The sequence below is a fragment of the Myodes glareolus genome, chromosome 5 (assembly GCF_982192425.1).
Source record: "Myodes glareolus chromosome 5, mMyoGla1.1, whole genome shotgun sequence".
Classification (NCBI taxonomy): domain Eukaryota; kingdom Metazoa; phylum Chordata; class Mammalia; order Rodentia; family Cricetidae; genus Myodes; species Myodes glareolus.
Genome location: NC_142030.1, coordinates 97,230,207 through 97,257,535, shown reverse-complemented (window position 1 = coordinate 97,257,535; position 27,329 = coordinate 97,230,207). Strand labels below are relative to the sequence as shown.

Below are 27,329 nucleotides of genomic sequence, written 5' to 3'. Positions count from 1 at the left end.
CTATGTGACAGAGCCATTCTGAGCTTGTTTCTGTGTGTGCTTAGAACCATGTGTGGTAAGATACTATTATGGTCTAGGCTGTGTTGGAGTTGGTAAACGCTTCAGTGCCTGCTGAGACTTGATGTGTAGGTACCCCTTCCGTACCAAGAGTACCTTTGTTTCTGCCAAACTCAGGCAGTGCCCATCTTTCTCTGAGACAGAGTCTTCCATTGGCTGGAACTTTGCCTGATAGGCTAGGCTGGCTATCCGGCAAGCCCCAGGGATCTGCCTGTCCCCATCTTCCCCCTCCCATCATCTCCGGGGTTACAGGCACCCACCATCACTCCTGGGGTGATAGGTGGGTCTTCACAACTGCAAGGGATGTTCTTTCCCCCTGAGTTGTTCCCTGTGTTCTCATGTCTTCGAGGAGAGCTTCTCCCTCTTATGCTGCTGAGTTCCAAACGTCAGAAACAGGTCAGACAAGCTCTTTGACAGCCTCTCCGAGCAGTGACTCACGCCCTTCCATGGAGGAACTTAAAGCTGGTTTTGTCCTTTTCCTTGACGAGTGATTCTTCCCAGAAAGTGGATTTCAGAGGAAGGTCCGTTAGACCATGTAAGTGCTGCAGTCGGCAACTCTGCCTCCTGCCTGAGCACAGAGATCACAATATTTGCCCTTGGAAGAGAGAGAGGACCAAGAATTTGTGTCAAATGTTATCATTTAGAAACATTAAAAAATTACAGATACTGGACCGGGGATGTAGCCAAGTTAGCGTTTTTAAAGCCCTGGGTCCCATCCTTTGCCTTGCATAAAGACCCAGGTAGTAGTGTGTGCCTGTAGTTCCAGCTCTCACAATGTGGGGAGCAGGTGGCTCAGAAGTTCAATCACTTTTTAATATGGACAGAGTTGGAGGCCAACCTGGGCTACATGAAATCCTGTCTCAAAAAGAAATACTCATACATTTATATACATCTAACACAACCCAACACACATGACACACACACAAACAATAAAGCCAAATAGAGACACACTGGTTCCAGAGACCTGTGGGTGTCCCCTTGATACCTATAATCCTGAGGGGACATCTCTGGCCATCTAGTTAAGGTAGAGAGTAGACTATAGCTGTCAGGCTAATTGTGCAGACATGTGTTGTTATCTCTATAGAATTAACAGGAGTCTATTTGTTACTTCTTGTAATCTTTACCAAATAGGGACTTTGGTGAATTTTCAATACGATCGAAGCCACTCATTCTAAGGAAGCCCTGGCCCCTTCAGAAGCAGCCAAATCCAGGGCTGATTCAGTGGATTATGATAGGACTCCATGTAAAGCCACTGAAGTAGAAAAGATATACTAAAAAAGTATACTAAAGTATACTAAAAAGTATACTAAAGATAGTATAACCTGAGAACTGGAAGATGGGCGAGAACCTGAGTTCAAATCTCCAGCACCCTCTTCAAAAGCTAGGAATGGCCACACATAGGCCCATAAATAACCCCAGTGCTTTGAGGGACACACAAAGGCTTGCTGGGCCTTGCTGGCTGCCAGCCTACCTCTAGGTACAGTGAGAGACCCTGTTTCAAGAGAATAAGGCAGGGGATGAGAGAGCAGGGCACCTGCTGCCCTCCTGGCCTCCTTGTGTGCACATGGGCTCATGTACTCCTAGCACACATATACCCACTGCTCCCACTGCACACATATACCATGTACACTCACACACAGAATGATTGAATATACCATGTGCACTCGCACACAGAATGGTCGAACCTTATCTGAACTCTGGCGATATGAGAAACCCTTGCGGAAGGAGTTTATTTCCTTGACCTCCATATGTTGTCTATTTTGTAGAGAAAATAATTTGCTAAGTATTTGTTTCAACTGTCTGGATCCCCCGTGGTGCTCCGGGTTCCTCCTGAATGTTAGTTACCTTGGTAAACTTGGAGTGGAACATGTGGGCATCACAGGCTGAGAGGACTGGGTGTCAAGGTTATGGGGCCAATGCAGTGCAGCATTGGGCATTTATAATTCTTATTTCTTTTATGTACACGGGTCTTTGAACACACTCAGACTCTAACCACATCACAGGAACAAAAACAACCAGGCGATGCCCTCAGAAGAATGACTTAATGTGAATAACAGCATTAAAGTTAGCGCTAAAGAAGTCATGTGACCGTGTGACTTTTATCTGTAGTTTCTCTCTGGCTGTCACCTTGAGACTCCATCCCTGTGGGAGAAATCAGGGAAATAGGAAGCTCAAAGAGGTTTTGAATCTCTAAGGACCTAGATTTTTTTTTCTTTTATTCTAAAACACAGCAAGCATTTTGAATGCCCACAGCCTTCTAAAAAATGAGAACAAGAAACATCGCAGGATCTGGAAACCAAGCAAGCTATCCTCAGGGTTTACTCCCCATGAAACTGGTTTAGTGGTATCTGGTAGGCAGTCTGTTGAGTGCTTTCAAGGATGGCAGCTGGGGACAGTAGGCTAGCCTTGGGGAAGGCAGAGCTGGGCACATTGCCTCTCCTCTCCAATAGGGTAGCTTAGCTTAGAGATGAATGTCGGGCTGGGATCTGACTCCACTGGTAGTGTTTGCCTAGCATGCAGGAAGCCCCGGATTTGGTCTCCACTACTGTATATACTGGGTGTTGAGGTGACTCTCTGTAATTCTGGTACTCTGGAGGTGGAGGCGGAAAGATTGAGAGTTCAAAGTCATCCACAGCTACTTCGTGAGTTTGAGGACAGCCTGGGCTAAATGAAACAGTCTATTTTGCATTTTCTATACTATTTTGTCTGGAAATGTCCGCATCTCCGTCCTGTTCTCTTCTCTCCCACTGTGTGGGTTTGGCAGCCTTCATGAGACTGGCAGATGTATTGGCGTCATGTAGGATTCCTGGGATGTGTATTTCTATGACCTAAAGTTGTCACCGCCCCAACTTTGGTGTGCCATAGTTAGCTACCTTGCAGGGCCTCTTGGCTCTACCAAACACGACTACTGAGCTACCTTGCAGAGCCTCTTGGCTCTACCAAACACGACTACTGAGCTACCTTGCAGGGCCTCTTGGCTCTACCAAACACGACTACCGAAAGAGCAGCCTCCCGTCAGCCTCCCCCGAAGTCGCTGGTTCGGGCTGTTGTCAGTTTGGTGTTGGAAGAGATCCATAAGCAGCAGACGTGACTGCCACTGACATTTATAACGTGAAAGTCACATCCTAGATGGCTTTATGTTTCTTATCATCCTTTAAATAGCCTTCGGTAGATATAGCACACGGCCTTTCCAGACATGGATGGCCCCAAATAGGAACATAGTTGACCTCCCTTGAAGGTGGCGGAGTGACTCACCCTCTTCCTCCACGTGTTGTTGTTGTGTCTCTGCTGACATGGAGAAGCAACCCATCCATCTAAGAGATGCCCATGATACACCAGCCCATGCAGAAAATAGTTATTTGGACAGTTTTGGAGGCATTAGCCCATGGTTGGTTGGCCTTGTGAGTTTGGCCTGTGGTGAGGTGGCATACTGTGGTAGCACATTATGCTTACCTCATGGCCACGATGCCAAAGGGTGACAGGAGAAATGGTGGCATACCTTACATGGTATACCTTCAGTCTTCTTTGAGGGCAATTCCTGAGCAACCTGAAGACCTCCAACTAGACCCCTTTTTGTGTATGGTGTGTGCATGTGTGTGTGTGCATGCATGAGTGTGCCTGTGTGTGTGTGTATGGTGCGTGTGGTGTATGTATGTGTGTGTATGTTATGTGTGTGTATGTTGTGTGTGTGTATGGTGTGCACATGTGTGTATATGTGTGTGCATATGTGTATGACATGTGCATGTGTGCGCGCACTTGTGTGCATGGTATATGCACGTGTGTGTATGGTGTGTGCGCATATGTGTATGGCATGTGCGGGTGTGTGTGTGCATGTGTGTTTATGATGTGTGCATGTGAGTGTATATGGTGTGTATGTTGTATATGGTGTGTGTGTGTGTCTACACCTGATTGTGGGGTCAGAGGTTAACTTTAGGCATTTTCTTCAGGCAGCATCCATCTCACGCTTTGAGACAAACTGTCCTAGTTTTATTTAACTGTTAACTGGACACAGCCTAGCGTTCTATGAGTGAAAACCCTCAGCTGACACACTGCCAAGATCCAATGTCTTGATCTCTAGTTGATATAGGAAGGCCCATCCCACTGTGGCGGCTCCCCGAAGCGGTGTCCCCGGACTGTGTTTGAAAGCTAGCTATCACACAGGCCTCGTGGTTACATTTTATTCACTGAGGTAAGACATGATAAAAACTTGGACAGAGAGTGGAGTCTGCAAAATTGATGGCCAGTGACCGTGCCGGCTATCAGAGCCCAGAGTGGCCTTGCTGTCTGTGGGAAAGAACTGGCCCTGTGCCACAGACTGCATTTGTGTTTAGGGGGGAGAAAGCAATCCAGGTATTTGTGAGTTGGTAGTGACTCCTCTGGGTCTTTAAAGAGTAAATAGCACTAAGTGGAGGGGGCGGTGGCTGCGCTGTGCAGGCACAGATGGAGGGGCCCACGGTGAGCGTCAGTGGTGGTGACTGGGCTGGATAGAGAAAGCTGACGGTGGTAGTATCCATAAGTGCACCTTTCCTCGTCCCACGGAAACGAACAGAACACAGAGCAAAAGCCTTTCTTTGCCCTTAATTCAGAGAGGCCCGACAGTCAGAATGAAAGAAGTAAGATTAGGGGAGACTCGGGGGTGCAACAATATTAGGGCGATTCCGAACAAAGCCAGTGGTCATGTGTACCTTTGAAAGAGAAAATGTCTTTTAGGTCCAAGTGCTCAGTCACTGCTGCTCTCAGTAACTGTCATTCTAGGTACCCATGGGTACCACAGCGTCTTTGGTTCAGGGGTTCATCCTAATGAGGTTCTGACTGGGTGGTGGCACAAAAGCCGTGCGTATTCAGTGGATGCTGTAACCATTCTGCAGACTTTGAACGTGGATCTCTTCCTGAACTAGTGAATATGTGAAAGACTGTGTTTGGGGAATGCTGCTCAGAGGCAGAAGCCACATCTCTCTGCCATGCGATTATAATGGGAACCGGTGGCACTCACAGGCCTGTCTTCCTTTGGCCTAAGGTCTCATGTGCCCTAGGATGGGTATGAATGCAGCCCGATGTGTTTGCAGACGACAGCATCATATTGCAATGTCCAAAAGTTGGACACCCAGGCTGGGAAGATGCCTAGTTACAAAGTACCGACCTCCCCTGCAAGCTTGAAGACCTAAGTTACAGCTCCAGACACCACATGGGGTACAGGGAAAGAAGCTAGGTGTGGGGCTGGAGAGATGGCTCAGCTGTTGGGAGGTTAAGACTGCATACTGTTCTAGTAGAGGCCCTGAGTTTGGTTCCCAGCATTCACAGCTCACAACTACACATAACTTCAGGTCCAGGGGACCTGACACCCCCTTTTGGCCTCTGTTGGCAACTGCTTTCAAGTGTATAAACACACGGATATATGTACTAAACATAAAAGTATCCATGAATGCATATTAAAATACACATATTATAAATAAACATACATATTAAAAATAAAATAAATCTCTATAAGAACCTGAAGGTTCTTTTAAAGAGCTCAGTGCTAAGGAACCTGAGGCAGACAGATCCCTGGGGCTCACTAACAGGCAGTCTAGCCCACATTGCAGATTCCGGGCTAAGGAGACAACCCTGCTGTATGTTGAGATGGGGGTTTGCAAAATAAGCAGTAACTGCAGAGTTTAAAGGCAAAGGTGCAGAATTGGGGTTTTCCCCCTTCTGTGATTCTGGGTGACCAGTCGGCTTCATTTTGTAAAGCATGTTTTAGTTATCATCTGTGTGTGAACACTTGAACACCGAGGTCTGCGTGTGGAGGTCAGAGGCTGCCTTGCAGGAGTTCGGGCTCTGCTTTTGCCGTGTGTGTCCCAGGGCTCAAACTCCTGTTGTCAGCCTCGGTAGCAAGCATTGTTATTCACTGAGCCATCTTCCCAGCCCTGAAGGATTTTAATGTTATCATCAAAATCTAAAACAGGATGTAAGAACCCTGGGTGTAATGTTTAACAAAGGATATTGTAGCTCGCAGAAGATAGTTTACTTAATTTTGAATGTGAAACCCTGGTCTTCTTCTTGAACTGTTTAAGAACAATGGATGGCTTCTGAGTGTGATTCTCCTTATTTTTTGAGACAAAGTCTGACTTCCTAGGCCACAGTGGCCTTGAACTTCCTGTCTAGGCAGGTAAGGATGGTTTTCTGTGGTACAGAGGCTACAGCCCAGGACTTTTTACATACTAGGCAAGCACCCTACCAACTGAGACATAGCCCTAGCTCCAAGTGTATAATTTTTATTTGAAAAATTACCACCTCAACTGTCTGAGTCTTTAATTGCTGCACTCAACACAGCAAAAACACAGAACTGTGTTATCATGTAATCACAAAAGCGAAGTGTTTGGATGCTTTGAAGTTTGAATAATAAGAGGAGTTGAGGAGAGGTAGCTATGGAGAGGTTCTGCGCTGGGAGTGAGGTGACCCTGGAGAGAGAAGGGGAGGGCTTGGGATCTCTGTGCTCCCTGCAGTGAAACTTGTCACTTCCATTTACATCCGGTTGGTAATTTATATTTTTGTTGGAAGACATTTTCAGAGAAACAGTTAGCCTCCCCCAGTGCTGTGTTCCCAGAATTTATTTTCCTGGGCTCTAGTTTAAGCAGGGTCATTTTATCATCGCAAAACACACATTCTTCCTCAGGGACACATAGGCCATCAGTTGTGGTCATGTTAAGAATGGTGAGCTGGTGGGGAGTGTGTGTTGGGGGGAATGGGCAGAGCATGGGCTTGCAGGGGTCTGTGGGTCTTCGGAGGGGTGGCCTGCCAGTAGTCACAGCCTGACCGTCACTACCGGAGACGGGAAAGCTGCTTTTGAATACTGGCACCCTGTAACTCACTTGGGTAAGTCCCTTTGCTTCTCTGGGCCTTTTGTCTTTTCATTTGTAAGACAGGAATAGCAGTTACCTCTCCGTACAGATTGCTGTGACAATTGCTATATGTAGAAAATCCTGCAACTGTCTCTGAGGAACGATGTTGATTTTTCTGTTATTGGGTTAAAAATACCATGACAAGGGCAGCTTAGTAAGAAGTCATTTTGGCCCCGGTTTGAAGATATGACCCCAGGGTGGTGGGGAAGGTGTAGCAGCAGGAGCTTGCATCCCTACTCGGGAAACAGAGGGAATGCTGGGTCGCAGTTCGCTGTCTTTTGTTGAGTCCAGGTTCCCAACCTAGGGAATGGTGCCGCCCATAGTGGGTAAATCTTCTCACCTCAGTTAGCCTAACCATATAGTCCCCCACAGGCATGCTCAAAGGCCTGTTTTCTCCTGAGTCTAGATCTCATCACACTGATAACTGAGTTTGAGTACCACAGACATGTCCCAACATTTTAGCTCTTGTTACTAAGAGAGGGAAGATTTCTGGCCACAAATAATTGGCCATAATCTTTTGCAGATAAAATTGGTGTTTCCTTACACTGGCATGTGGCATCTATACGGACTGAATGTGGACAAGGGGTGTTCTTACTCTTACTACAGTTCAATCTGGTATCCCCTTGGATTTATGCAGACCCCATCTGCCAAAGGGACTAGGCTCTACCAAGATGATCGATTCACCACCCATTTCCTGTGCCTGCTGTGTGGGGTTCCAGGTCATTTATGATTTTGACTGACTGGCCAAAAATCCAGAGAGCTCTTAAGAACACATATGTGTGTGCATGTGGACTCATGCACCCTGTGATATAGTTGTGGAGGTCAGAAAACAATCTTTTCTGACTTTACCTTCCAACAGTCTTTGAGACAGGGTCTCCTGTTCTCCACTCTGACAGGGTAGCTAGCCTCTAGGCTTCTGGGGAGTCCCCTCACTCTGCTCTCATCTGAGGGTACTAAGAGTTGCTACTGTATCTAATTTTACATGGACTCTAGACACTTGAATGATCTTTGAAGTAAACATTTTATCCTTTGGGGCATCTCCCCAGATTTATTACTATTGATTTAATTATAAAGAATGTAAATCAAATTAAACACTGTTTAAGTAAAGAGATACATACAATAAGGTCTTGGAGGACCTCAAACTCGGTTCTTCCACTCTTCCTGTGTGGACTTAGGGTGTGTCATCTTCCTGTGTCCTACGCACGTGCTCTCCCACCGGATGCTCCACTGAGCACAGCATGCAGAGCCTTTCCTGGGACATCGTTATGGCAGGATAATTGAGTACCAGACTGTGGCCGGTTGCAGCTTACAGCTTCCTCTCCCCATTGTTGGGCTGGCTCATAGCCCTGCTCTCATTGTCACATGGTTGGCGTTTCTGGTGGCTGGCTCCTGCTTGAGTCATCTCATCCTTTAGTATACATAGATTCGTGATCCTAGGGGCTCATGAATCACTAGCACTCCTTTCACTCAGGAAAGTCTAAGGCCTGGAGGCTTCACCCCAGGAAGCAGAGACAAAGTCCAGGTATATGCTTTAGAACATGGGAGGCGTGTTCTGTGCATGGGAAGAAGGCAGGATGGAGGCCTCGCTCTTTCTGGCCCTGGTGCTATTGCTCTAACTCAGGGTCCAGTAGTCTATGTGATTGGCCTGAGCCATTCTAGCTTCGCTTTAGAGCAGCGGTTCTGAACCTTCCTAATGCTGCTACCCTTTAATACAGTTCCTCATATCGCGTTGACAGCCTAACCATAAATTATTTCCATTGATACTTCATAACTAATTTGCTACTGTGATAAATCGTAATGTAAATACCTGAAGTGCAGATGGTCTTATGTGACCCCTGTGAAAGGGCCTGTAACCCCCAGAGGGGTCATAACCCACAGGTTGAGAACCACTGCTTTAGAGTAACTTAATTTAGTTGCCTAATAAGTAAGCTGACTGTGGGGATTTTTACAGCGGCCTTCTATCAGATGAGTCACAGAGAGCCTCTGAGCTTGCTTCTTTCACAAATGTGGCTTAGTAACTTTCTTGGATGCTCTCTGTACATAGAGGAAGCTGCTGGCTGAAGGTCCTCTTCTTAGGATAGTCCCAGAAACCTGGAGGAACACTGAGTATTCTTTTGGGATGAGTAGGCATATGGCAGGAGCTCTTTCGTCAGCCAGGATCACTCTCGTTCAGTTCAGTTCACAGGACCCAGTTTTATCATTTGCATAGCCCTGATTTGCATGGCAGAAATGGTACAACTGGAAACAAAGCTGCACAGTGAAAGGCCCTCCGTCCCATGGCCTGAGTTGCATGCCAGGAGACTGCATGCAGAGAAGCTCTAGTAAAAGTACCTCTCCCGAATAGAGCCCCACCCTGCCCATCGCCCTGCACTGCAGGCTGTGCTTTAAGCAATGGCCAGCCCACTGCCCTCCTGCTGTGCACTTAATAAACTGTTCTTCCTCTTCTGTTCCAAGAGGGAATTCTTTTACCACCCCGCTGCTGATTGCCTTCCCCACTACCAACACCAACTGGCTACCAACCATACTGCATTTGCTGCACCTTGTGGTCTTGCTCCCACAAGACCTGAGGTCACAGGATCTGCAGCTTGGAAGGCCCTTTCCTTCAAACCTCATACCCTCAGTAACCGTTCGGGAATGTGCACTTCATTCTGGTGTGGTTTTGGCTTCTGTAGCAAGGGTAGTTCTTGCCTTCCATTGCTTTGTGTGTATGCTTGTATTCATACAGGTTCATTTGTGTGAGTATGTGCACGTGTGTGTGTGTGCGTGTGCACGTGTAAGCCAGAGGACTATAGACGGAAGGCTTATCTTGTGTTCATACAGGTGCATTTGTGTGCGTATGTGCACGTGTGTGGGTGTGCACATGGAAGCCAGAGGACTGTAGACGGAAGGCTTTTCTCCATCTCAGCCAGACTCACTGGACCAGTTTCTCTCCACCCACCAGCTCTCCGGGTGATAGTTCCACAGCCACTTATGAAATAGTCACTCTGAGACTTAGTGCTACTTACACTCATTTGGTCAGTGGCTTAGGCCTCTTACTGACAAGCTCTAACTATTAATTAACCCATTTCTTGTAGTTTATATTTTACCATGAGGCTCGTGGCTTGCTGGTAATATTTGGACCGCTTTCTTCTTTGGCAGCTACATGGCATCTCCTCTACCCCACCTATTCTTCTATTCTTCTTCTTCTTCTTCTTCTTCTTCTTCTTCTTCTTCTTCTTCTTCTTCTTCTTCTTCTTCTTCTCTCTCTCTCTCTCTCTCTCTCTCTCTCTCTCTCTCTCTCTCTCATCTCTGTTCAGATTTCCCATGTTGTAACCTGAAGGGGCCTGCTTGTTGGGGTATCTGTCCCGCCCAGTATCTGACAGCTGGCAAGCCCCAAAGAAAATCACACAGAGGACTCCATAAGATTATAAACTGACTGGCTCATTAGCTCAGGCTACTTATTAGCTCTTATAACTTATGTTAGCCCATTATTTTTTATCTACGTTAGCCTCATGGCTCAGTGCCTTTCTCAGTGGGGCAGCTTACACCTTGCCTCTCCGGTGGACTGGGCAGAACTGCAGAGGGAGCTTCCTGCTTCCTAGAATACTCCTGTACTAATCACCCAACCCCTACTTCCTGTCTGGTTGACCCACCTATACTTCCTGGCCAATCAGTGTTTATTTAAAATATGATTGACAGAATACAGACAATTCTCCCGCACCATGTAGCTTTACTCTGCTAAACCATTGGCCAAAATAGCTTTATTCATCAACTGATAAAGGCAATACATATTCATAGTATACAGAAGACCATTCCACATCAGAGGAGAGTGTTGGCTGTCATTCTTAAGCCTCTGTCTACCTTAATTTTGGGGACAAGTCCTCTCATTTGCCTTCAGTTTACCTCCCCAGCACTGGGAACGCAAGCATAAGCCAGCGTGCTCAGCTGGTTTTTCTTTTCTTTTCTTTTCTTTTCTTTTCTTTCTTTCTTTCTTTCTTTCTTTCTTTCTTTCTTTCTTTTTTTTTTTTTGAAACAGTGCTCTGTGGAGACTCATGCCTGTGTAATAAATGTTCTCATCCATGAACCAGCTCCCCATCTGCTGGTATGGTGTCGCTAGTGCTCGTCCATGTTATTCAGGCTGAATAATCTATTTCACTGTAAGCCTACCTTGGCTTTTGTTCATCTCTTCATTTGTGGGTGGAGCTCAGCCACTGTCACCTTTTGACTTTAGTCACATTTGGCTTTAGTCTCTAGTGCTGCTGTGGATGTTGATATGCAAATTTTTGTTTGTTTCTTTGGGAACAGGGTCTCTTTATAAAGCCCTGGCTGGCCTGAAACTCCCTGTGTAGATTAGACAGGCCTTCAATTTACAGAGATGCCCCTGCCTCTGCCTCCCAAGGGCTGGAGTGACAGTCATGGGTCACCAGGCCCAGCTGCTTACAACTATCTTTTTAAGTCTCTGTTATTTGGGAGTATAGACCCAAAAGTGGAATTGCTGGGCTTCATAGTTTATAATTAATTTTTTTACATTTATTATTTTCTTATTCTTTATTGTTTTCTGTGTTTTGTGGGTAGAGATGTACTTGCCATAGTACACACAAGGAAGTCAGAGGGTAACCTGCAGAGCTTGGTTCTCTCCTTTCATGATGTGGGTCTCAAGTTACCAGGCTTTGTACCAAGTGCCTTAGCTGCTTAACCATCTTGCCAATCCTCAGGATTTTTTTTTTTTTACAAAAGAAAATAAATAATAAACCCAGGTTACTTGAACTTTTAAAATTTTATTTGTGCATGTGTTTGAGTGTGTGTGTGTGTGTGTGTGTGTGTGTGTGTTTGAGTGTGTGTGTGTACATACGTATAGGTCCCATAGAGACCAGAATAAGGAGTTGGATCCCCTGGAATTGGAGTTGTTAGCAGCTAGGAGCTGCCTGATGTGGGTGCTCTTAGGTCCTCTGCAAGAACAGCTTGTTCTCTTAATCACTGAGCCATCTCCTGCTCCCAAATTACTTACAGCAGTGGGAAATTCTCAGTATGAGTTGCTGAAACAGAGCACTGTGTTTATCTCGTAGGGGACTGCCCCGTGAGTGGCGTGCTGGGCAAGTAGATAAAAGCAGTGCCTTAATGTTCTATTGCTGGGAGGAGACACCATGACCAAGGCAACTCATAAAAGAAAGTATTTAATTGGGGGTTTGCTTACAGTTTCAGAGGGTGAGTTCGTTATCATCATGGTGGGGAGCATGGCACCAAGCAGGCAGGCATGGTGCTGGAGCAGTAGCTCAGAGTTTTATATCCTGATCCACAGGCAGCAGGCAGTGAGAGAGCCACTGAGCCTGGGCTTCTGAAACCTCAGAGCCCACACACAGCAACACACCTACTCTAGCAAGGCTACACCACACCTCCTAATCCTTCCAAAGAGTCCACCAACTGGGGACTAGGCTTACAAATATGTGGGCTTGTGGGGGCCGTTCCGTTTATACCGCCACATGCAGCTTGTTGGATACATTTCCTGTGGTCTCTGCTGGTCACTATCTGATACTTTTCCTCATTCATTTGTGTATCCAGCGAGCTGCCTGTGAGGGCATGATGGTGGCCCAAAGCTGAAACTCAAGTTCCTCCAGTTATCAGCAGGAGAAAATGCTTTACCATCCGTGCCTCAGTTTCCCCATGTGTACAATGAAGTTTAAATACAGCTCCACTTTAAGCATGGAAGTCATTTAGCACAGTGGCTGACACACACGCAGTACATGCTGCAGCTGCTGTTTGCTTATGTGGGTGTGGGGGTATGTAGGGGTGGAGGTGGGGGTTGCGTGTGGCAAGGTGTGAGTGCTGAACCTGGAAAGCAGCGACTTTTAGCAGTTGGTTCTCTCCTTCAAACATGTGGTCCTGGGAATTGAGCTCAGGTTATCAGGCAAGTCATCTCACTGGCCCTGCAAGCAGTTTTTATGCTTAAAATAGGAATAATAGAAACTTGGTTGAGAGCACAGGCTATATCTACACTCTTATATCGTATTACTGAGGACTACAAAGCAGAACCACTTTTCTGAAATAAACACATAATGCCGCTAGCCTAAAATCCTAGACACTTGAATTTTATCAGACAAATCTTTTTTGAGACAAGGTTTCTCTATGTTGCCCTTGCTATCCTGGAACTAGCTCTTGTAGATCTAACACACGGAGATCTGCTTGCCTCCGCCTCCCGAGTGCTGGGAGTAGAGGCAGGCACCATCCCTGACCGGTGTCAGGCAAATCTTTTATTCCAAGGAAGTAGCAGAAATGTGGGATGTGGCTAGGGGTGGAGTGTTTGGCCTGCTAGTTTCTGGGGGTTCTACTGCTTCTGCCTCCATTCCCCCATAGGAGTTCTGGGACTGCAGGTGCACAGCACTGTGCCTTGTTACGAGGGTTCTGGGGATCTGAACTCAGGTCTTTCCCAGGCTTGCACAGCAAGCTCTTTGCCTGCTGAGTCATTTCTCCAGCCCCATATCTATAATTTCATAGCAAAATCTCTCCATTGCGTATTTACAGTCCATGGGATGATATACTGATATTTAAATTTTCTTTGTGCTTTTACAGTGTTGACCAATCATTTTTCCTTTTTGGCATCAAGCACTATTAAATAACTGTCATCAGGAAAAAGCAGTAATTTCACTTGGAAAAGGAAGATGCTAGAATCTGAGCGTCATAAAAAAGCCAATTCCCTAAGGAAGAACCAAGCAGGGGGACCTGTCTCATAGCTGTTCCCAGCAGCTGCCCCATGGTGGCTGGCCTTGGACTTGCCTGGGGCCCTTTTGCCCAGCCTCTGTAGACAGAGTCTGGTGTCCATGGATCCCAGGCAGTTTCTTTGCTTGCATGCCTTACATCTTTGTGGCTTATTAAAGAGTTGCTGCCCAGGCCCTGTGGGGTTTGCTGGGAGAGTGTTTAATCACTTGCGATGAAAGCCAGCTAACTTTTGCTGGCTCCTGCCTGGTATTGGATCCCACTTTCCAGTCTTGTTAAATGTCCCTGGCATGCCTAAGGCAGACATATATGTCCTTGTAGTTCTGTGCATACATTTTTTTTTAAGAGTAAAAATAAACTTGCTTGCCTTTCAGGTTCAGAATTGATCCTGAGCCGAACGCCTTGTCTGGACAGGGGTGCCAGATGGTGTCTTGCCTCCTGCCGCACTAATGAATACGGCTTAGCAGAAAACCTTCACTTGCTCTTGAGTCTTTTCTGCACCTTGAGACAACCCTGCTGCTCCGCCAGTTTGCATCCCTTTCCTTTTCTCCCCATCACTTGATTTTTCAGAAGGAGAAAGAAATGACACCTTCTGGAATAATTTCCTGTGAGTCGAATTAGTTTGATTAGTATTGTTATCGATCTGTATCCCAAAATAACAGTGTATGGTAGCTTTAAAATGTACCTCTGGGGGCTGGAGAGTCGGCTCAGCAGTTAAGAACACTTGCTGCTCTCCCAGAGGACCTGGGTTTTGTTCCCAGCACTCACATCTGTGTTGGACGACCAGCCTACCGTTGGTGAGTTCCTGGTGAAGTGGGAGACCCTGTCTCTACACACAAGATGAGCAGCTCCTGAGAAATGGCACCAGCTGTGGATCGCTGGCCTCTGTATGCATGAATACATCCATGCACACGTATGAACACATTATGGACTCCAGTGTAGCAGATAAACTAAAGGAGCTGGAAAAGGCCCGGGAATAGGGGGCTGTGTGGGTTTAAAGGATGGGTTGGGACTGGGAGCCTCCGCCTTGAGCTCTTCTTTCTACTTGAACTTTTTTTTTTAAGGTGTATTTTTTTATTATTTTTGATATGTGCATGGGTGTGCATGCTATCTGTGTGCAGGTGCTCATGAAGGCTTGTAGGGGACGTTGGAGCTCGTGGGGCTGGGGTGGCAGGTGGTTGTGAGCTGCCTGATGTCCGTGCTGGGAACCAAACTTAGACCACCTGGAAGAGCAGCAAGCATTCTTAACCACTGAGCGCCTCTCCGGTCCCCTCTGGTTATAACTGCAGCCTTGCTTTCTCTTCCGCTGAGGGGATTACACGACAGCCTTCCATGTAAGTGTGCGGGGCTGGGCTGCTTTTGACAATGAGCGAGTATAAAAGAGACAAAAATGTTTTTTGTAAGTGAGTGGCATGTGTGTGTGCAGCTCCGCAGCCGCTTGAGAATGTTTTCTTGTGGCACATTAAAGTTGTCTTCAAACATTTTGGTTAGCAGAAGGTAAAAATTAGCACGCCAGGAAACTTGCTTGCCTACCATTTCTGAGGAATTAATGCTTCCATGTCTTCCAAAATTGGTGATAGATTTGGAAGTAAACATTACACTCCACTCCGGAGCTCTTAATGCTAAGCTATTATTTCTTAATTTAACTAAATTCCTAGGAATACTGTCTTCGCAGGGCTGAGGCTCAGTTGGTAGAGTCTTTGCCGAGCATGCCCGAGTCCCTGGGCTCCATCCCTAGCACCACACAGGTAGCCTATCTATTGCTGGGACATGCCTGTATCCTAGCACGGGAGAAGGAGGCAGAGGGATCCCAGGTCCAGGGTCAAGCTTGAGGACAGGTGGGATTGTGGGAGACCCATCTCAAAAAAGAAAAGCCTGCTACCTTCCTTTGCTCTCTGGTTTGCGCCTTGAGTGGTCCCTCTTTGCCCTCTTATCAGAGGCCACTGCACTGTCTGTGGGCTGAGCAGACTCAAGCTTACCAACCCCAGGAACAGAGATTCCTGTGCCCGACTGGAGCCCTGCTGAGACTCAGAGCAAACTGGTAAAGCTCCCCCACCCCTCCACCCCCCCCACCCCCACCCCCACCCCCACCCCCACCAAACAGGCTTGGAAGCTATTCTGCCTCCTTCATTCTATCCCAGAGCTATTGGCAGTGGAGACTGGTGTATCCAGCCTGGCTGGGTGTGGCTGTTTGCTTACCCTGCCCCAATTCCCCTTCCTTGGTAACTTGTTTTTTCCGCTGATTCTGGGGGTTGAACATTTATTCCTTGTTTGGGAAGACAGTGATTTGTCTTCCAACCTAAGAGCTGGTCTAGTAACTTCTCTCATTAATGTTACAGGAGCCCCCCTTCCCATCGCCATTTCAATGGCTGGATCATTTAAATTTGGTTGTGTGTGTGTGTGTGTGTGTGTGTGTTTATAAATGTTTTTCATTTCTCTTTTTTTTAAGTTTAAAATAGATTATTCTTCCAAACAAAACATCCCAGCCACAATCTTCCCTCCCTCTACTCCTCCCAGCTTCCCCCAACATCCCCTCTTCTCTCGTTTTCACTCCCCCTCCATCTCCCAATAGAAAAGAGCAGGCCTCCAAGAGACAACAACCAAACACACAAGGGTGAAACAAAATACAGTAAGAGGAGGTGAAAGCCCCCACACTGAGACTGGACACAGCAACCCAGCAGAAGGAAAAGAGTCCCAAGAGCAGGAAAAGGGTCAGAGACACCCTGCACCCACAACAGTTAGAGGAGTCCCACAAACACACCAAGCTAAAACCACACGGAGAACCTAGAATAGACCCATGCAAGCCACGGGCTTGCCCCCACAGTCCCTGTGAGTTCATGTGAGCCTTAGTTGATTCGGTGGGACTTGTTCTCATGGTGTCTTCACCTCTGACTCCTGCAATCTTCCCACCCCCTCTTCTGAGGGAGGGACATGACGGAGACCTCCCATTTAGACTTGGTTCCAGATAATGTCTGGTTGTGGGTCTCTGCACCAGCTCCCATCTCCTGCTGGGAGGAAGTCTCTCTGACGACAACTGGTTAAGTCTTTGGTCTATGAGTAGAGCAGGATATCATTAGGAATCCTTTCATTAACTTTTTTTCCTTTTTTGATTAGTCATGTTTAGTTTACCTCTAGGTGTCTGGGTCATCCAGTTGGTCCCTTGCCACCCAAGCAGCGCCAGTCATTGGCTCCCTCTTGTGGAGTGGGGCCTCAAATTAAATCAGGCATTGGTTGGTCACTCCTACAAGCTCGGTGCCACTATTGTTCCAGCTCATCCTGCAGGCAAGACAGATAGTTGGTCAAAGGTTTTGTGGCCGGGTTGGCGGTTTGTGTTTGTTTTTCGGTAGTCTGCAGAGTACCTTCCCTCTCCATAGGGGTAAACAAGGGGTGAAGGCTTCACGCAGGCATCAGCCTCGCGCTCAGTGAGCTGTGTGAATGGCATCCTTGGCAATGCAGCCACATTGTCAGTTCTCAGAGAGCAACGCTCTGTCCTAGTGTCGGCCTGGGTTGCTTCATCCGAAGCCATCAGCTCAACTTTATGCAACCCAGTCCTATAATCTTCGCCTGGTTACAAGAAATAGCCGGTTGAGAGTCCATTTCCTCCATGACTAGGAGTCCTCACTAGGGTTACCCTCAGAGATTCTAGGACGTTCCCACTGCACTAGGTTTCTGCCGCTCCCCAAATGCCCCCAGTTCCATCTGTCTCTCCTCACACTCTCTCCTTCCATCTCGATTTCCCCAATCCATTCCACTCCCATCTCCATCTACCTCCAGTCCACCTGCAAAACCTATTTTATTTCCCTTACCAGAGAACCTTAAGTGTCCCCAGCTTCTATAAGCACACAATGCGTGCACGCGCGCGCACACACACACACACACACACGTACATGCACCTGCACGCGTATATGCTTATACATAGATATAATCTGTGTGCACATACATGCACACATGCACACATACATGAAAGGACGGGAGACACAGGGCGATAGGTGTGGTGAAGCAAGGGAAATTAGCATTGAGAGTGGCGAGAAGTCAGGGTGATGGAGAAAGGTCGCCTTTGCCAGGGTATATTTCAGCTTCCTCTTGAGTGAGCTGGGAGTCATTGGGATAAAGAACAAAGCCACATGTGGCTGCATAAATGGCCATGTGTCTCTGTCAGTGGCATTATTCTGAGGTGCCTACTTGTTCATGGACAGTGCAGTTCCAAGTGCTGGGCTATAAATCTTATTTCCTTCCTAGAAGTGACAGGCTATGTCATAGCCTGTGTCTGAATAGATTTGTCCCTTCCCATCAAGGCCTGTATCTGCTAGGGCTGACGGATGCTAACTGCCGTGCAGGAGAGCTGGGCCACATTAGCTGCCCCTCTCTGCTGTTAGTGAGCATGTGGGTATGTGCACAAGTGTGCTTGTGAACGTGTATGCACACGCTTGTGGAGGCCACAGGACAGCCTCTGATATGCTCTCCAGGAGCTAATTCTTTTTTTTTCCCAGGTATGTGGTTTGCATGTATATATGCGTGCATGTGTGTGTGCTCATCACTGCAGATTTGTATACGTATGTGTGGAGAAATAAGGTTGATACTGAGAACTGTTCTGAGTTAGTCTTCCATCTTTCTTATCAAGGCAGGGTCTCTCAGTCAAACCCAGAACTCCCTGATATGGCTAGTCTTACAACCCAGCTTGTTCTGGAAATTCCCCATCTTTGACTTCTACGACTGCATTTACAAGTGGGCCACAAGCTCACCCAGCATTTACAAAGAGATGCTAGCTGTCATCTGGAAGGGGCACTTTCTGAGTTGGTGGGGCTGAGGGTAGAGCACTAGAACCCTCTCTTATGTTTGAGATGTAATAAACCAATTAGTTTCTCTATCTCCTATTTAAAATTTTGTATTGTGCATGCATGCCTGTGTGTGCATGCGTGTGTGTGTGTGTGTGTGTGTGTGTGTGTGTGTGTGTGTGTACCACAGCATGCCTGTGGTAGTCCAAGGCTCTTTCCTTCACCACACATGAGGGCGAGTGCCTTCACCTGCTGAGTTATCTTGCAGGCATGGAATCTTTGGTCTTAAACAACCCAGGTCATTCCAGTATTGAGGTCAAACTCTGCCCTTTGGAGCTAGGTTTGTACAGATTGCATTCTCCGGCAGTGTTCTTAGCAGGGAGAAAATACCCACAACTTGCTTATCCTGATGTTTAAGAACAGTTGGCTTTCTTTTTAAGCTGAAGATCTGTAATAAGAAGGAAGAAAAAAAAATCATATTCCCCCAGAGACTCCCCTGTAAGATTGTTGAGGTCATGTTGAAATGAAGTTCCAGAAAAGCGCTGCTCAGGATTGATGCCTAATTAGAACTCTGGCTGTGAGGAGTTGGAGTGTTGCAGGTCCAGAGCAGAGTTATCTTGGGCTGTTCATAGCCCACTTTATAGCCATTCCTTGCCCATTTTAGGGTCTGACTCGACATCTTTGTGACTGTTACATAAAACCTTTAGCAATGTATTATCTTATCAGACCTCCACCTTCCCCAGCCTGAATCTAAGAATGTGTCTGAGACCTATTGTGGAGACATCGGACATAGCTGTCATTGCTCACCCGATACTGCACCTTACAAAGTACTGGCTTGCGACTTTCTCTATTTGGCCACTATAAAACCCTTATGAAACTGCTTCTTCGTGGGAGCGTGGTGTCTGGGAGAACTGAACCTTTGTTCCTGGGTCACGCTCACTCATTCTTGGCCCCAGAATAAATCATCTTTTATTCCCTTTGGCGTGAAAGCTGCATTTTGTTGATTTCCTTCTTCCTTCTTCCCTCTCCACTTCCCTGTTCCTTTTGTCTTTGCTCCTGGGCATCAGTAACCACTCTACCACAGAGAAACCTCAGAGCTCCGCTCACTTTGACATTAACAAAGAAAGAAGCAGAAACATTCCGGCTGGTGGATGAGGGCCCATATAGAGCTGGACACCGCAGCCAACTGTAACCTCTGCACTTCTGAAGCCAGATAGAAAGCAGTCAAGAGAAGCCCATATGTACAACCATGAAGAACTAGAGGTTGTCTGAAACGGGACAAAAATGAGGATCATACACTTGAGGTTGACCTCTGACCCCCACATGCATGCCGAGTCTCTCTCTCTCCCTCTCTGTCTCTCTCACACACATATACACAGATCCCTACACCCATGGATATACATCAGACATGCACAAACACTTTTAAAAAAACTGGCCATTGTGGTGTATTCTTGTAACCCAGAACTTAGGAGATGGAGACAGGATCATATCCATCTTCCAATACATAGCAAACTCTAGGCCAACCCGAGAAACAAGAATTCCTGTCTCAAATTGAACCTCCCCCTCCGAAACCCAGAATGTGGTTTTTCTGAAACTCTTAGAGCAGTGGTTGTCAACCTGTGTGTCACAGCCCTGGGGCGGGGGGTAGGATGGTATCAAACAGCTCTTTCCCAGATGTCAGATATTTATATTACAGTTCATAACAGTAGCAGAATTACAGTTATGAAGTAGCAACAAAAGTAATTTTATGGTTGGGGTCTCCACAACATGAGGAGCTGTACTAAAGGGTCGCAGCGTTAGGAAGGCTGAGAACAACCGCTCTAGAGCCAGCCCTCAGCAGCAAGGGTGTGCAGAGGCTCTAGAAGAGACCTGGGACCTCCGCACTCTCTGCAGCTCTCTTCTGCTTGGAGCTCCGGACAAGCCACGCCACTGCTTCAGATGCTTGAGGGTGGAAAATGGAGCCCCTTAGACCCTTCCTCCACTAAAGTCCTTGTGAGTCAGTGGGACTGTCCTGGGCCAGTAGGCACATGAAGAAACGTTCTTGTACCTGCCCGGAAATCCTTTCTTCATCTGAGAAATGCAGCTGTGGCGACTTTATCACAGACTCAAGCCCTCTACTGCGCATGTCCTGCCCTTGCAGGACTTTTCTTAGTTTTTTTCTGAAGTCTACTTGGAGAATCTCTTATCTCCTGATTGTCCCTCTCAGTCAGTGCTCTTGATTTGAATGGCCCCCGCCCTCACCCTTGGGGAGAGTCTTGCTGTCTTGAAACCATTCATAAAAGAAGAATGAACATAGACACTCTGGAATCAATACTGTGGGGAGGACTTCCTTAATACTTACTTATGTACACTAGCGTGTGCCTGTACATGGAGCCCAGAGGTTGATGGTAGGTGTCGTTCTCTATCACTCTCTACTTTTGGAGACAGTCTCTCACTAAACCCTGAGCTCACTTCAGCTCATTTCAGCTGGGCTGGCTGTCCAGGGAGCCCCTGGAATCTTCGCTCCCCTTCGCCCACAAAGCACTGCCATTACAGACACTCCATACTTCATGCTGGCCAGGCAGCCTCTTTCTCTACCCGAGCCATCGTCCCAGCCTCTGTTATTTTTTTAAGGGTTTTCTTATAGCCCAGGCTTACCTGAGTTCAACTCATTGGGTAGCAGAGGACGACCTTAAACTTCTGACCCTCCCATTGTCCCCATCTCCCCAGCGCCAGTATTACAGGTACACAGAACCACAGTTGGTTTATGTGGTCCTAGGGAGCCAACCAAGGGCTTCATAAATGATAGGCAAACATTCTGACTGAGCTGTGTTCCTAAGGCCACATACTCACCTTTTAATTTTTATTACTATAGTTTTATAGTGTGGGGGGATGGAGAGGGAGAGAGAGTGTACACATTTGGAAGTCTGAAGGCAACTAGCAGGAATCTCTCTTCCTCCATGTGGGTCCCAGCAATCAAACTCAGGTTGTCGGCTTCGGTGGCAAGCTCTTTTCCCACCAAGCCATCTCGCTGGCCCCACGTAGTCCTATCTTCTCTTTAAAGGAAAGTGAATGCAGCTACTGTTGGCCTTCCCTGTCAGGAACATTTCCTCCTGTCCCTACTGGAGATGTTAATTTGTGCTGAGATGCCTTTGTTGTATGCTTTGTCCCCTGTGTCCTGAGCCAATGCGATTAGATTTCAGGATGTTGGGCACAGAGACTCAAAACTTGGTGGGTTAGCAAGTAGCAGGAAACTCTGGGGGCTGAGAGAGATCAGAGATAAGAAGGAACAGAAACTAGGTACAATGAAAGGTGAGGACGGAGGCTGGCCAGCTGGCGGAGAAGAGACACTGGACTTCCAGAAACAGAATGTGAAGAAAGCAAGCAAGAGAGAATGAGAACCAGTCCTGGGAATGGGAGGGGGTCGGGTGCATGTGTATGTGTGTGCGTGTGTCTGTGTGTGTGTGTGTGTGTGTGTTTGCGCGTGCACGCGCACACGCACAGGAAAAGACTGCTCCAGAAAGCTCAAGACAAGAACTCATATAAAACATTAAGATGTCTTGACACTGACCTTGAATTATAAAACTGCCCAGTCAACAGATATGAAGTTATTAAGCTCTTCCTGTGTTTCAGGTCCCAAAGACACTTATTAAGATTTCTTAATAAGTGTGTCCCCAGAGCGGTCAGGATTAGAGTCTGGACTCTGGCAACCCCAACAGGCTAGGATCAGCCACTATCCTCAATGGGCCAGTTAAACAAGACCTAGTGAGAGGCAGAGAAAGATTTAGTCACATCAGGGAGAGGAGGAAGCAAAGAGGGCCAGTGACCCCACAATTCCAAAATCAGGGTCCTGATACGAGGTTTAGGTTTGAAGAGAGAACCAGAGGCATGCACAGCCAAGCTGCCCTAGCCCAGATGCCGTCCCTCCCATCGCTGACCTAGCCTTGTCTGGGCTCCTGTGGTCCAGGGAGTTGTCAGAAAGGGAGAAGATGCAGATGAGGAGGACCCAGCATGGAGCCCAGGAATCCTGATAAGGCAAGTTCTGGAAGAAGTCAGCCCTGATCACCGCAGTGTCCCGCAGTGTCCCGCAGGCTGACCAGTGCTATAAATAGAAGCCAGGGAATGGTAGGAAGCCAGCAGCTAGACACACCCACAGAGAAGAACTGACTGGGACAAATTCAGGTGTCCATGCTGCCGCTGGAAGTGGTTCTGGTTCCCGTTAGCATATAGGACCCTAAGTTTTCACATTGCCTTATTTGTGCTGGATCAGCTTGGTGAGTAAACCCCATTGATCTTTGCGGATGGAGCAGATGCATTTTGAATATCATTAAGGGGAAATTCTCTCAAATGAATGGCAGTTCTTTTCTTTGACCCCCCCCCCCCCCACCTCAGGAACTTTTTCCTTAGGAATTACTCTATAGCTTCCTTAAGACCTATCCTGCTGAATCTTAGCCATAGTATTACTATCACAGTAGAAGGGTCCCCTCGGCTAAAGAGGACCCCAGATGTTGGTGTGACTCACGGGAGTAGGCTAGCTCTACCTTCATCTTCCTCTGCTTCCCCTTTCTCCCACAGGACTCCCTGACCCTGGCTCAAAGCTACAGTGATAGTTATTATCAGTTGTTTTGTTCCCATGTGGTTCACTCCTGCCTGTCCCCTTGCCAACCCCAGGAGGTTGGTGCCTATAGGCTTGGCAAAGTGACTAAGTATGGCTCGGAGGAGTTTAGCTTCTCTTTTTGGGCTTCAGTGTCAAAATTCAACAAAAGTCCGCGAATCTCAGCCAGCCAGGGCACATCTTATTTTAAGGTAAAAGGACCTTAAGGTATGTTTTGAGAAGATTTCGTGCTTGTCTTTCTAGTGATTTCTGCTCAGGAAGATAGGTGAAGAGCCTCAGGGACTCATCAAGAGTCCACTTTATTCTGGAGCTTTCTGAATCTTGGTTTCAGTTTTTTTCTTTTTTACATTTTTTTTATTTTATGGATATGTGTATTTTCTTTGTGTGCATCTGAACAATGTGCATGCCTGGTACCTGCTGAAGTCAGAAGTGAGGGCTGGGTTCTCTGAAACTGGAGTTACAGATGGTTGTAAGCCACCATGAGGGTGCTGGGAATTGAACCCTGGTCCTTTGTAAGAACAAGTGCTGTTAACTGATAAGCCAACTCTCGAGCCTCTCGTGGTTCATTTTTTTAAAATGTATCATTTTTTTTTAAAAAAAACATTTATTTTATGTGTGTGTGCATATGTACATATGTGGATGAGTACATGCAAGTTTACATGTGCACTGCAGGGCATTTGTGGAAGTCGGAGAACAACTTGCAACTTACAGGTCTGAGTTCTCTCCTACCTTGTAAGTCCCAAAGTTTGTCAGCAAGCAACTATCCACTGTTCTTCAATTTAAAAAACAAAACGACAAATAGACCCGTGGTTTCTAAGGAGACAAGTATTTGCAAAAGTCCAGTCACCATTTTTTAGTAGTCTACATTGTTACCAATACTGTATCAGTTGCATACATGGCCAGTTTTCATCTTCAGTTTGGCTGGATTTAGAATCTCCAGGAGACACTTCTGGGCACATCTGTGAGGGCATCCCCAGAGCAGTTGAACTGAGCAGGGAAGGCCACCCGGAGTGCGGGCAGCACCATCCCATTGGCTGGAGTCCTGGACTGAAGGAGGGTGGCAAGACAGATAGACAGACAGAGGACTGGGAGAGAAAGAAGCTGAGTACCAGCATTCATTGCTCTTCATTTCCTGACGGGGGTTGCAATGTGACCAGCTGTCTCACTGTTCCTGCCCTCTTGCCTTCCCCTCCACGACTGACTGCATCTTAAAACTGTGAGCCAAAGTACTCAAGATGCTGTTGTCGCGTCTTTGTCCCAGCAAGGAGGAAAGCAACCAATGTATTTACAGATTTATTCTAAATAAACTCATTTAATTTGGTCTCACTGTGCTTAACAGCATATAGAAATGAATGAATTAGAAATTGGTAATGGCCAGGTATGTGCTTAATGAGAGGAATAAAGAGAGTTTGTGTATTTTGTCTTCCACTGCACAAATGCACTGTGCATAATACAGAAATAAACTGTATTAGACCATGCTAGCTGCTCAAGGCATGCTGGATCCTAGGGAAATGGGAGTTTCATGATCTCTAGTCAGAATTCTGTATACTTAGCACAGGGGTAGGGGGCAAAGGACGGCTGAGCTAGCTATTTAGAAACACTTTAGTAGAATATCTGAAAAACAGAGATCGGATGTGCCTTTATTTCAAGCATTCTATTATGTACGACAAATAACATCTGTACATAAGAAACTGGTCTTCCCACCCTTCTCTGCTATTGGGTATCAGGTTCCCCCTTCATGCAAGCTGGGTTAGTTTCCTTTTCATTTGGCTACATTCCTAGTTCCCAAACCTTGGACTTTGTCCCACTAAAGAAAAGCTAAGAAGTTACATTTCTCCAAGTCCCCAGCAGAGTCTAGGCAGTCCTGAAACTCAGTATCCATGAAGGCAAAAGTTGAATGACAGACAGTAGCCACATCCTGTGTGTCTGCTTGACTGAACTTTGTGAGTGACCAGACCTCATATAGGCAGTCTAGCCCGAAACTCCTATGTAACTGAGGCTGACCTTATTGTCTGATCCTCTAGCCTCTACCTTCAAAGTGCTAGAATCACAGGCAACACCATGCTTAGTTTATATAGTGCTGGGGATGGAACCTGGGTTTCCTGCATGATAGGCAAGCATCCTACCCTACTGACTAAGCAATGTCCCCAGTCCACTTGACAAAGATGTTTTTAAAATTTTGTGCTATAGTCTTTAGTAAAACAGTATCTTACTCTTAGCCTTTAGAGACAGCTAAGACAACAACAACCAGGAGAATCCCTAAGGAAAGGGCTCCTTGGGGTGACTGGCCTCTGTGCAAGTGTCCTGGGGGAGAAGTTACTGGCCTTCCTGTTCCTTCATGGAAATGGAAAGACCAGACCTGCCCAAGCACCCCAAGTCCCCAGTACTCACTTGCCTCCCATTTCCTGTTGTTGGGGGTAAATACAAATGTTGGGTGATGGGGCCGGAAGGGTTGTGCACAGGATTAGCATGTTTGTCTGCAACATACATGCCCTTAAAATGTCAAACTTGCTTTCAGAGCCACCTCTTACCCAGGCCTTAAAGAATGGTGAATGGGAACTTTCTGGAAATTTCGATGTCTCTAACTTCCACTAAACTTAATGATTAGGCTGGGGAGCTGACTCAGCTGCCGAAGTGCTTGCTGCTTGCTGCCCAAGTTCTAGCCCCAGAACCCTTGGAAAAAAACAAAACAAAACAAAACAAAACAAAAACCCGGAAAGGTGTGCATCCCAGGATTGAAAGGAAACAGGCAGATAGATCTCTGGGGCTCTTGGGCAGCCAGCCCCTAGCCTATTTGGTAAGCTCCAGGGTGTGACAGTTCAAGTTGTCTCCTAGTCTACATAAGCATACAAAACACACACACACACACACTTAAAACCTCAAGGATCTAGTTTTCCTCAAAAGTCACAGGTGTCCCTCGTGTTTCCATCTGTTACAGCTGGCCCCCCCTTCATTTTTGCTTCTCCAGAAATACTTCTCTCCTTAAAGGAGAAGGGAACGTGTCCCTAAGACCTTGAAACTTGCAAGTTTCCCAAGTGATAGCCAAAAATGATTCCGCTCCTTTGTTGAACTTCACCGACAGACAGAACCAACTGCAATCTGCTGAATTTGCCTGTGCAAAAAATGCTTGTCTTACCTTGCCCTTGACTTTGAGCTTTCTCCCGGGGAGGAGCTTTGTCTGGATGGGTCTTTTGGAGAACATTTGTTTGCATTTTGTTGGTAGGGAGCCAGTGTCCTGACTGGGGTGAAAGCATCTCTTTGCATAAGGCTCCTCTCACTTTCCTTGAATACAAAAGTGTGTATGTGTGTGTGTGTTGTGTGTGTGTGTGTGTGTGTGTGTATGTGTGTACAAACACAAGATGATGAATTTGTATTTGTATTTGGATGAATTTGCAGGATGATAGACAAGTATTCCTGATCAGGGAACACCCTTTATGTCTAGTCAGAGTTTTGTCTAGCTTCGGAAGCTTGAGTACACGGGGCACACACACACAGAAGCCAGGTGGAGGCCCCTCTCCTGCCTTCAGAGCTTACTTTCTAAGATGCAAAAGGATTGACCTCTGGTGTCCATCCCCAGCTCCCCACAAGCCAAGCATGATGACACTACTCTGTAATTCTGGCACTTGGGAGGCAGAAGGAACAGAAGTTCAAGATCACTGTGGACTACATTGCTGAGCTGGAAGTTAGCATGGGATTCATGAGACCTTTAAAAAAATTAATTCAGGGCCTGGAGACCTGGCTTAGCAATTAAGAGCACTTGCGTTTCTTGCAGAGAACCCGGGTTCAGTTCCCAGCACTCACATAGTAGTTTTAAACCATCTCTAACTCCATTTCCAGGAGATTCAGTCCCCTCTTCTGACTTCTATACAGGCACCAGGCACACACGTGATACACATACACACATGCAGGCCACACATACATACACATCAAATAAATGTAAAAAAAAAAAAGAATTGACCACTACTAGATTAGTTGGTGCAGGCTTAATTTGTGTGTATTAAAGCTGGTGTTTGTTGAAGAGCAGGCAGCGGATGGAAGATGGCCGTGTGAAGACTGTTTCGTTGTGGTCTTGGGAGCTGAAGCAGGATTTCCGAGTTCTGAGTGGGGAATTCTCATGCTGCCATCTAGGACTCGTGCAGGACTCAGGGATGGTTAAAAAGAGAGAAGAAGCTCACAGCCACTGGCCAGGCTAAACAACCATAGCGCCATGTTCGCATTTCTTAATAAGGACTCTGGGTCTTTAGCTGAGGCAGGGGCATGTTGGAAGGACTTGCCATGTAAAACACTGAAGGAAAATTAAAGCCTGACCAAGAAGTAGGTACTGCTGGCCAG

General features: G+C 46.8%; 1 protein-coding gene across 8 annotated transcripts in view; it reads left to right on the top strand.

The window, feature by feature from the left end:
* Positions 1 to 27,329, top strand: part of Mgat5 (alpha-1,6-mannosylglycoprotein 6-beta-N-acetylglucosaminyltransferase) — a 295,197-nt gene that overhangs the window by 41,925 nt on the left and 225,943 nt on the right. Inside the window, exon 1 of one of the 8 annotated variants that reach the window (XM_087906585.1) lies at positions 14,213 to 14,235. The exons of the other annotated variants lie outside the window; for them this stretch is intronic. The gene's annotated coding sequence lies outside the window, so the exon portion shown is untranslated. Of the gene's footprint in view, positions 1 to 14,212; positions 14,236 to 27,329 lie in introns of those variants that run through there. 8 annotated transcript variants of the gene reach the window in all.